This window comes from Mus caroli, unplaced genomic scaffold (genome assembly GCF_978045245.1).
Source record: "Mus caroli unplaced genomic scaffold, Mus_caroli_1 scaffold_16, whole genome shotgun sequence".
NCBI classification, from domain to species: domain Eukaryota; kingdom Metazoa; phylum Chordata; class Mammalia; order Rodentia; family Muridae; genus Mus; species Mus caroli.
Window position 1 is genome coordinate 51,573,694 of NW_028227271.1, and position 12,097 is coordinate 51,585,790.

The following is a 12,097-nucleotide window of genomic DNA, read 5'->3' on the forward strand; positions in this document are numbered from 1 at the left end:
TAAAAACAACCAGATAGACATATCTCATCAGGTAGATTCCAAAGGGCTTCTCTGGAGAGAGCCAGAGATTTTCCTTTACTAGAACAGATCTGAGAAGCAAACATTAGAGGCACTAGATTTCTGTTCCTTAGTAATACATGTGAGTAACATAGAAGGAGAACAATTTAATGCTTGAGGATTTTTGTTTTTAAATGGTTCAATATAACAGACTCTATTTCTGTCTGCCACCCACGTGTTCCCTCACCCATTTGTTTAAATGTAACATGCTAGTTACACATCTATGTGTCTCTCTATGTGCTAGACATCATAAAAGGGAAAAGAGACTCAAAAGACAATTCATAGTCTAGTGAATGCAAAGACACGTACTCAAGGGAGTAGCGAGGTGACTTCCTTAAAGTAAGATTCAAACAGTTTGGCCTGTCATGCTCCAGTGCATGGTCCCACTTCTATTTGTATATGGGTAGCACAAATTGGACTTGGTGGATCCAATAAAAAAAAAGGTGGGACATGAAATTGAAAAGGGGCGGGGAGATCCAGAAGTAGGGAAAGAAGTAGAGGGTGAAGATGATCAAAACCCATTGCATGCATGCATGAAATTCTCAATGAACCAATAAAAATAATACAATAAATGTCAGAAGTCATGAGAAACTCAGTGTAAAAACAAAACTCTTACTGATATTTACTTGTTAGATTAAACAAATTTATCAGGTTGAAATGAACAGGATGGAGAGATGATAGGTAGGTAGATAATCATCATTTAAATAAGTGTATATCTGGGAGATCTGGATGATGCATGGGGTATCTAAGATTATCATTGTTTACCAAAAGAATTCAAGAGAGACGTAATGTAAGTCTGAAGCAAGAATTACAGAAAATACAGACTGGTACCAAAAATGGTAGAGAGAAGGCATTCTATGTATGGCAGGGATTAAGTGATCAGAGGGGAGGAGAAACCACAGTGAAGAGATGTCAAAAGGGTGTAATTGTTTGAAATTGGTGACAAAAGTGGTGGGAGAGGCCTGGGGTGGCGGAGGCTTTCTACAGAAGAGGGGCTTTAAAGTAAAGGGAAGGAAAGGTTACGTATGAAGGTCAAGAATGTGCTGATGATGTTTTTCCAAAATTGAAAGGTTAGGTATAAAGCAAATTTTGTCAAGATGTACACAGTATATCCCCCACTCTAGAGAAAGATAACAATCCCTCAAGGATCTAGCAAGAAAGGATACTCTATGAAATTAAATGCAAGCATGGAAGTTACTTTATTCTTAAAAACAATATTTTCCTTATAAAGTATAAAAACCATGTACATTTAAGCTCTTCTCAAAAATCCCCCTTGGAGGCTTAAAAATTATTCACACCTGGAAAGCTTAACTTGCATGATTTGGAGTGCCAAATTCTGTTATCCAGATTTACATGTGGACTTTGGTATTGATATGGCTGAAGAGAATGATATTTTGAATTCAATTATGATTTCTCTTAATTACATCTTTATAATTATATTAATCTACTTACATAATCATATGCCAATGTTTGTGTTTGAGTTCATGAGGCTGACCTACGACTGTTTTCTTCAGCTCCATAGAAAACAAACATTTTCTGTATTCATTCTTCCACTGAGGAGCATCTGGGTTGTTTCCAGCTTCTGGCTATTATAAATAAGGTTGTTATAAACATAGTGGAGTCCGTGTCCTTGCTATATGTTCGAGCATCTTTTAGGTATATGCCTAGTAGCAGTATAGCTGGGTCTTCAAGTAGAATTATTTCCAATTTTCTGAAGAAACCCCAGACTGATTTCCAGAGAGGTTGCACCAGCTTTCAATCCCACCAGCGATGGAGGAGTGTTCTTTCTCCACATCCTCGCTAGCATCTGCTGAGTTTTTTATTTTAGCCATTCTGACGGGTGTGAAGTGGAATCTCAGGGTTGTTTTGATTTACATTTCCCGATGACTATGGTTGTTGAGCATTTCTTTAGGTGCTACTTAGCCAGTTGTGATCCCTCAGTTGAGAATGCTTTGTTTAGCTCTGTACCCCATTTTTAAATAGGGTTATTTGGTTCTCTGGAGTCTAACTTCTTGAGTTCTTTGTATATTTCGGATATTAGCCCTCTATCAGATATAGGGTTGGTAAAGATCTTTTCTCAATCTGTGGGTTGCCATTTTTGTCCTATTGATAGTGTCCTTTGCCTTACTTAAGCTTTGCAATTTTATGAGGTCTCATTTGTCAATTGTTGATCTTAGAGCCTGACCCACTGGTGTTCTGTTCAGGGAATTTCCCCCTGGGTTGATGTGTTCACAGTGCTAAAGTCATGTCTTTACCACTTTCTTTTCTATTAGATTCAGCTTATCTGACTTTATGTGGAGGTCCTTGATCCACTTGGACTTTATACAAGGAGATAAAAATGGATCAGTTTGCATTATTCTGCATAGTGACTGCCAGTTGAATCAGTATTATTTGTTGAAAATGCTTTCTATTTTTCCTGAGATGGTTTTGGCTTCTTTGTCAAAGATCAAGTGACTATAGCAGTGTGGGTTTAGTTTTGGGTCTTCAGTTCTATTCCACTTGTCTGCCTGTCTGTCTCTGTACCAAAACCATGCAGTTTTTATCAGTATTGCTCTGTAGTAGAGCTTGAGGTCATGGATGGTGATTCCCCCAGAAGTTCTTTTATTGTTGAGAATAGTCTTCATTGTCCTGTTTTTTTTTTTTTTCATTTCAGATGAATTTGAGAATTGCTCTTTCTATCTGTGTAAAGAGTCATGTTAGAATTTTGATAGAGATTGCATTGACTATGTATATTGCTTTTGGTAAGATGGCCATTTTTACTATGTTAATCCTGCCAATCCATGAGCGTGGGAGATCTTTCCATCTCCTGAGGTCTTCTTTGATTTCTTTCTTCAGAGACTTGAAGTTCTTGTCACACAGATCTTTTACTTGCTTGGTTAAAGTCACACCAAGACATTTTATACTATTTGTGACTATTGTGAAGGGTGTTGTTTCCCTAATTTCTTACTCAGTCTGTTTTTACTTTGTGTAGAGGAAGGCTACTGATTTGTTTCAGTTAATTTTATATCCAGCCACTTTGCTGAAGTTGTTTATCAGCTGTAGTTCTCTCGTGGGTTTTTTTTTTTTTTTGGTTGCTTATGTATACTATAATATCAGCTGCAAATAGTGATATCTTGGCTTCCTCATTTCCAATTTGTGTTCCTTTGACCCCCTTTTGTTGTCTAATTGCTCTGGATAGAATTTTGAGTAGTATATTGAATAAATATGGACAGAGTAGGCAGCCTTGTCTAGCCCTTGATTTTAGTGGGATTTTTTTCAAGTTTCTCTCCATTTAATTTGATATTTGATATTGGTTTGCTGTATATTGCTCTTATTATGTTTAGGTATGGGCCTTGAATTTCTGATTTTTCCAAGACTTTTAACATGAAGACATGGACTATTACTCAGCTATTTAAAATGATGGCTTTGTGAAATTTGCAGGCAAATGGATAAAACTACAAAATATCATCCTCAGTGAGGTAACCCAATTCCAAAAGTACATTTGTAAGTGGTATTATCCCCAAAGCTCAGAATAACTATGTTAGAATTCATAAACCATATGAAGCTTAACAAGAAGGAAGACCAAAGTATGGGGCTTCAATCCTACTTAGATGGGAGACAAAATAATCATGGGAGGTGGAGGGAGGGAGGTAGAGGGAGGGAGGTAGAGGGAGGGAAGGCCCTGGGAGGGAAAGAGCAGGAGGAGGGGAAAAAGGGGGGGGGCAATATCATGAATGTAAGAGACAGAAGAGAAGTACAGAGGCTCAGAAAAATGAATAAAAATATGTAGCAGTGGGAGATGGGGAACTGAAATTAGCCACTAGAAAGTCCCAGATGCCAGGGAAATGAGATGTTCCCAGGGCCCAACAGTGATGGCATTAGCTGAAATACCCAACAGAGGAGAGATAGAAGCTGTAGAGATCTCCTAAAGGTTATAGGCAAGGCCCTCAGTTGAGGGATGGGGCCACTCACTCATCTCAAAAATTTTAACCCAGGACTGTTCCTGTCTAAAGGAAATGTAGGGACAAAAAATGGAGCGGAGACGGAAGGAAAAGCCATCCAGAGACTGCCCCACCTTGGGATCTATCCCATCTGCAGAAATCAAACCTCGACATTATTGATGATGCCAAGAAGTGCTTGCTGACAGCAGCCTGCTATAGCTGTCCCCTGAGAGGCTTTGCCAGCACCTGACTAATACAGGTGCAGATACTCATAGCCAACTACTGGACTGAGCCCAGTGACAGTTAGGGGAAGGACTGAAAGAGCTGAAAGGAGTTACAGCACCATAAGAAGAGCAACAATATTAACTAACTGCCCCCCACCAAGCTCCTAGGAACTAAACAACCAACCAAAGGGTATACATGGATGGGTTCCTGGCTCCAGCAACATATGTAGCAAACAATTGACTTATCTGGCATCACTTGGATGGGAGGCCCTTAGTCTTGTAAAGGCTTGATGCCTCAGTGTAGGGGGATGCTAGAGAGGTGAGGCAGGAGTGGATGGGTGGGTATGGGAGCAACCCCTTAGAAGCAAAGTGAAGGGGGCAGGGGATGGGGAGTTTATGGAGGGGAGACAGGGAAGGGAGAAATAAATAAAATAGCCAATAAAAAAAACCCCAAAAACAAACAAACAAACACATAGACAAACAAGCAAAAAAAAGAAAAAAAAACCCAAACCCAAACCAACCTTGTCTACACCCATTACTCCCTTTATCTGCAAATCTAAATTGTAATATTGTAATAGTGAAGAGGATGGTATGAATGGAAAGAGATAGCAAGTACTCACTATGTCTTGCTGTTGAAGAATGAGCAAGGATCTGGCCCAGCCACACTTCATCTCCCTCAGCTTGGCTTGATTGATTGGCTACTTTTACACTTCTTTCAAGAGTCTTTCCTCTTCTTTTCCAAGGATTTTGTTTGTGTATGGAGAAAGATAGGTAGGTAGGTAGGTAGATAGATAGATAGATAGATAGATAGATAGATAGATAGATAGATAGATGCTACAGTGAGAACAGTGCTATGAGGAGCGAGAAGAGCTAGGTTGGACATTTGAGATTTGCTCAGCTTAGTTTTGTTTGTGGGGTGCATTCTTCTAAAAGTAAAACACTTAGACCTAGATTATATCATGTTTGAGAAACTACTATAATCTTGCCATCTTTAAAAAAAATAGGTAGGATATTTCAGATAGTTAGTGCTCTGGATGGCAAGAAGATACGGGTCCATGAGATAGTGGCCAAGGGTGCGGGAAGGGAACCCTCATACCCTGCTGCCTGCACATGTATTGAGTATAGTAATAAATGCTTTACAAGCAATTTGGTACTATGCTCCATGGAGCCTTTATCTTTCATATTTATTACTCTATTTTTAATGCCTGGGATGCAACCTGAAAAAATTACTAAATGTTCAAATATTTAAAATGTTGCATATACTTTTATGTACAAACGATAAGAATTGGTAATCATTAGGAGCTTAATGTTAAGATTTAGCTATAAGATTGTACATTATGTTATTACTTATAATACTAAAAACTGGAAATAGCTCATTTAGGTTTACAAATATGGCATCGTGTAAAAACTTTTATACCATTCCTACTATGGATTATTAGGCATCAGTGAATACTGATGTAGCAGAAAAATACCATAAAATGTTAGAGAGAGATACATGAGCATATTTTATGAGTCAGTCATAAATAGTAGATAGATTGTTAGAAGCTGTTAAAAATAAGAATTTTAAAAAGAATTTCAAACGTGTACCAGAGGCTGAGACATAGGCAAACTCAGGTAAAATTCAGAACTAGCAGTGGAATTTGCATATGGCTCCTGTGAAGAGGTGTGGATGCTCTGCTCTTTGTGTTGCTCTGGAGTCAAGAAGGTGAAGCGTAGCAAACTACAGCTGGCCACCAGGCTCTACAGAAAAGACTTCTGTGTGCCTTCACACTGGAACTTAAGTACTCTAACCTGAAAAAAAAGATGTGTCCCTTCCTTTTATTATTATTATTGGGTATAATTATTTCATTTACATTTCCAATGCTATCCCAAAAGTCCCCCACATGCTCTCCCACCCACTCCCACTTCTTGGCCCTGGCATTCCCCTGTACTGAGGCATATAAAGTTTGCATGACCAATGGGCCTCTCTTTCCACTGATGTCTGACTAGGCCATCTTCCAATTCATATGCAGCTAGAGACACGAGCTCGGGGGGGGGGGGAGTACTGGTTAGTTCATATTGTTGTTCCACCTATAAGGCAATGGTGTCAGCGTTTAGAAGCTGATTATGGGATGGATCCCTGGATACGGCAGTCTCTAGATGGTCCATCCTTTCATCACAGCTCCAAACTTTGTCTCTGTAACTCCTTCCATGGGTGTTTTGTTCCCAATTCTAAGAAGGGGCACAGTGTCCACACTTTGGTCTTCATTCTTCTTGAGTTTCATGCGTTTAGCAAATTGCTTCAATCATTCCTTTGGCTCCTGGGCATAGATATTCAAAACCACATGGACACAATGTTTGAGATGGGATGGAAGTTTTTTTTTTAATTACATATTTTCCTCAATTACATTTCCAATGCTATTCCAAAAGCCCCCCATACTCCCCCCCCAATTCCCTACCCACCCATCCACCCATTCCCATTCTTTTGGCCCTGGCATTCCCCTGTATTGGGGCATATAAAGTTTGCAAGTCCAATGGGCCTCTCTTTCCAGTGATGGCCGACTAGGCCATCTTTCGATACATATGCAGCTAGAGACAAGAGCTCTGGGGTACTGGTTAGTTCATCATGTTGTTCCAACTATAGGGTTGCAGATCCCTTTAGCTCCTTGGGTACTTTCTCTAGCTTCTCCATTGGGAGCCCTGTGATCCATCCAATAGCTGACTGTGAGCATCCACTTCTGTGTTTGCTAGGCCCCGGCATAGTCTCACAGGAGACAGCTATATCTGGGTCCTTTCAGCAAAATCTTGCTAGTGTATGCAATGGTGTCAGCATTTGGAAGCTGATTATGGGATGGATCCCCGGATATGGCAGTCTCTAGATGGTCCATCCTTTCGTCATAGCTCCAAACTTTGTCTCTGTAAAGTTTATTGTTTCTTAATGATAACCAGATAGTCTGATTTTCACATGTGAATACGGTTCTTTTTAAGCATCAAACACATAGAAAAAAAGTTTTCTTCTCATTCTTCCACCTAATACTAAATGGCAAAGCAGTTAGAGAGGAATAAATGAGTCTTATCTACTTTAAAATCATATTGTAAGACGGCCCCACCACCTCATGTGTGAGTGAGATGGTCCTGAGGTTGTGAGAGTGAGAGAGCTGGCATTGATGGCATGGGTAGAAGAGACAGCCCTGTCCCTTGCCGGCAACACTCAGGACTGCTGGCCCCAACCCTCACCTTGGCAAAGGAGGGGAGCTGACCCTAGTGGAATGGGCAGAGGAGTGCTATTGGGCAGACCAACCCAGCTACCTCTCAGGCTCAAATCCAGGGCTTTGAGTTAGCCCACCCCAACATCTACCCCATGTGTAAACTGCTGGAGCACATGATGGTGTCAGTCATGAAGAACTAAAGCTGCAAGATCTTCATGACACATGATAACAACAGGATATTCAAGGGCAGTCCACTGATGATCTAGCTTTGAAAGTGTAGCAGAAGCAGAGGCCTCGAACCAAACCAATGGCTCATTGCAATGAACATTTGCAAGTGAAGCTCTTTGGACAAAAAGGTCTACTGTATGACACACTGGGAGACACCTCAGCTTTTATGGTGAGAGTTTGGTTTTGTTTTGTTTTCTTTGAGAGGAGATGTTTCAAAGATGGAGGGCAGATATGGAGGGATAGGGAGATGACTGGGATTTGGGGTGCATAATGTGAAATCTACAAAGAATAAATACAAAATATTGTTTTGAAAGAAGTTCATGAACACAAGTATTGGTATTTTAAGCTTTTCACCCTATAAAATTGTCACAAAACCTTTAGGCTTATTATTTCTACGGGTGTATAACTTTTCAAAAATGTAATCAACTTTGTTCATTAGCTGATTCTGATCAACATCTTGTGCTAGTACACACACACACACACACACACACACACACACACACACACACACAATTTTTTGTTAGGCACATGCTTCTCTATTTCATATAACTAAAGGTATCTTAAGCCAACTAAAATTCATATATATATATACAATTGTATTATATATAAATAATATGATATATTAACACAGTAGATCATATATAATATATAATTATATATTAGTTGAAAAATGCTAAACTCTCAGTTTAACAATGGTGTGAATCTTTTCCTCTTTTTGTAAAGATGCTGTACTGAAACCAGTTATTTTCTTCTTTTGACATTATAGTATAGGAATATAATTTTCTCTCCCCCAAGTCCCCCCATATACTCCTCACCTCATTGCTTTCTTTCAAGTTAATGGCCTCTTATTTTATTAATATTTGTTATATACATATATTCATATATATGTATTTTTTTCCCTAAAAATAATCTACTGAGTTTGTCTAATGTTAGGTGTATGCATGTTTTTAGGGTTGACCATTTGGGATGAGATAACCAATTGGCATGCTCTTGTGTGGGGAAGACTATTTACTCGGCTTTCAGCATTGTTTAGGTATCTATAGGTCTGTGTTTAGGGTTGCGGCTTTGTGTGTTTTCCTCATCCACTTTGTGTGTCTATTGCTCTTGTCCTTGTTCAGCTCATATTTAGGCCTGTTTTCTACACTTACTTGGGAATCTGTCACTTTTCTTCTTAGTGCATTGTTGTATTGTAGTATCATTTCCCCTAGAACTATAAATGTGCAAGGTAAATGACTTTTATTTTAAATGTCTACAGGTGATGCTCTTATATGCATAGTATAAAATTTATGCTTAATACATATGGTTGCACTTTTATCAGCTCTAAAAATTCCTCACTATTGGCTACCTGACCATTGAGCCAGCGCCATATATTCTGTGGCTTTGATATAGTAGTCCAATTGTAGGCATGCATTTTTGTATTGAAAAAGATGAGAGAAATATAATCTTAAAGTTTTATAGGATCTTGAAATTTGATTGTAATCAAATGATTTATTTTCAGGCAACTTGGACTGCATATTCAAACTCCTTAGATATTACAGATAAAGGTGACAGTTCAAATTTTAAAATGGAAAGAATACGTAAAAGACTGGACCATTGATGTTTGAAGTGTAAGTAAACTGATTCCTGAAAATGCTATTTCCGTGTAAGCCTTCTTGATAACCAGTTGCTAGTGGATGGCTCTACCATGAGTAGAAGACATTGAGATTAATTCACCCAGTCTCTAGAATATTAACCTCCCTTCTGATTCCACAGAACTGAACCTTTCATCAGTTGAGGCATCTTCTTTTAGTCAGGTTTGTCTTGTATTTTATATTCCAGGGAGCAGACAGGCAATATGCAGTGCTCACAAACAATGTGAATACTTTTGAAATAGTAACAATAGGTCATGGTATATGATGAATTTGGGGAAGGAATGGAAGGACTTATTTGGGTATAATGGCCATTGAAAGTGGTGGCAATGATGGGACATTTTAGTTGAGACTCAAATGAGGGGAAATGGGAGGACTAATGAAGATTTAAGTCATGTGCTTACCAGGCTAAAGAAAGAGCAGGTTGCAAAGGTCCGTGCCATGAATGGCCTTTAACTCAGTGTGTTAGAGAAACAGAAAGAAAGCCAAGGTGGTAGGAGGATTGTGGGAGACAGGAATTCTGAGAGTTTGACAAGGAGCGTGTGATGTCCAGCTTGCTGGCTATGTCCTGGAATTTGTATTTTACTCTAAACCTGATCGAGCCACTGGAAACTTAAGAAAAAACAAAACGAACAAACAAAAAATAACAAACTCAAATTGTGCTTTAGAATAATCACCTTGGTTTGTTGCTGGACAAGGAATGAACTTTTTTTTTTTTTTTGGTTTTTTGAGACAGGGTTTCTTTCTATAGCCTTGGCTGTCCTGGAGCACACTCTGTAGACCAGGATAGACTCGAACTCAGAAATCCACCTGCCTCTGCCTCCCAAGTGCTGGGATTAAAGGCATGCACCACCACTGCCCAGCAGGCATGAACTCTTTTTTGTTTTTCCTTAGATATTTTTTTAATTTACATTTCAAATGCTATCCCGAAAGTTCCTTATACCCTTCCCCTACCCTGCTCCCCTACTCACGCACTCCCACTTCTTGGCCCTGGCAATCCCCTGTACTGGGGCATATAAAGTTTGCAAGACGAAGGGACCTCTCTTCCCATTGATGGCTGACTAGGCCATCTTCTGCTACATATGCAGCTAGAGACACGAGCTCTGGGGGTACTGTTTAGTTCATATTGTTGTTCCACCTATAGGGTTGCAGACCCCTTAAGCTCCTTGGGTACTTTCTCTAGCTCCTCTATTGGGGGCCCTGTGTTCCTTCCTATAGATGACTGTGAGCATCCACTTCTGTATTTGCCAGGCACTGGCATAGCCTCACTCAAGACAGCTATATCAAGGTCCTTTCAGCAAAATCTTGCTGGCATATGCAATAGTGTCTGGGTTTGGTGGCTGATTATGGGATGGATCCCCAGGTGGGGTAGTCTCTGGATGGTCCATCCTTTAGTTTTAGCTCAAAACTTTGTCTCTGCAACTCCTTCCATGGGTGTTTTGTTCCCTATTTTAAGGAGGAATGAAATATACACACTTTGGTCTTCGTTCTTCTTGATTTTCTTGTGTTTTGCAAATTGTATCTTGGGTATTCTAAGTTTCTGGGCTAATATCCACTTATCAGTGAGTGCATATCAAATGACTTCTTTAACTCTTATGGAAAGGGGTGGCAGTGTCCCAGGTGTATTGGTGACTTCCATTGTGAGTAGAGAAATGAAGTGATAGGAAGTGATGAGCTCTTGAGTGTATTTTGAAAATAAGTGTTGGTAACATTTGTGCACAGGTTGTATGAGAGGTGTGAGACAAAGAATGAAAAATGAAAGTCATTTCTACCTTTTTGGCTTAAGAAGCTTGGTAGTGGTGACATCATTAACAGTTAAAGAAGATGGATGTGGGTAAATGGAGAGTTTTATTTTGAACCTACTAAATTTAATATGTCTGCTAGATAGCTAAGAGGTGATGTCAAGTAGGCAGTTGGATAAATAAATCTAGAGCCCAAGGGAGTGTTAAGAGCTGGGGATAGAAGTTTATGAGTCATTGGTACAAAAATATTATTTTAAGCTACACAAGAGAATGAGATCACCTAGGAAAGGAATTTAGCATGAACAGAGGGTGGAGGACAAAGCTAAGGGCTAGCAGAGGAGAGGGAATCTGACATGGAGTTTGAGGAGGAGGATGAGCAGTGAGAACTGCAAGGAGAATGTTCCATGTTTAAAATCCATTAATGCCCTATTCCATCTTCTGCATTATATTGCTCCCAAGCATCCATAATATTGTTCCTCTCCTTAGCATTTGTTCCCACTGGAAAGGAAGATCAGCACAGGAATGTGATTGTTTAATTGTATTTCCAACTTAGATGGTGATTTATCAGGAGTATCATCTATCTGTACTTCAGTATTGACCTTACCAGCCAGAAAGGCACCATGACCATGGGCTTCACCAGTGTGGGAAGGTCATGCAACCTGTCAGAGCCTTCTTTTCCTCATGGCTATTTTGGGATACCAATTCTTCTTCTACATGGGTTTATTGTGGGAATTAACTGATGTTTACAAAATACTGAGCTCAGGGTAAGAAGGTAAGTAGATCACAAGTGGTAGCTTTTACCATCTCTTTCCCATTCTCTGATTGGCTGACTCTGAAGTTGTTTTGCTATCAAGTAATTCTCAGAAGATGATGCCATGGGTTGGATATGAAGCCTCTTTCCAAAAGGCTTATATCCTCAGCAAGTGGTTCTATTTTGGAAAGTTCTGGAAACTTTAGGGAGTAGGTTACTGGGGGATGTGTCTTTAGGGACTGCATCTTGTCACACCCCCTGTGCTATTTCTTTGTGCTTCTTGACTACTATGAAGTGAACAGCCTAGGCCAAATGCACACACTGCCCTAATGTTCTGCCTCCCCACCACAGATCCCACC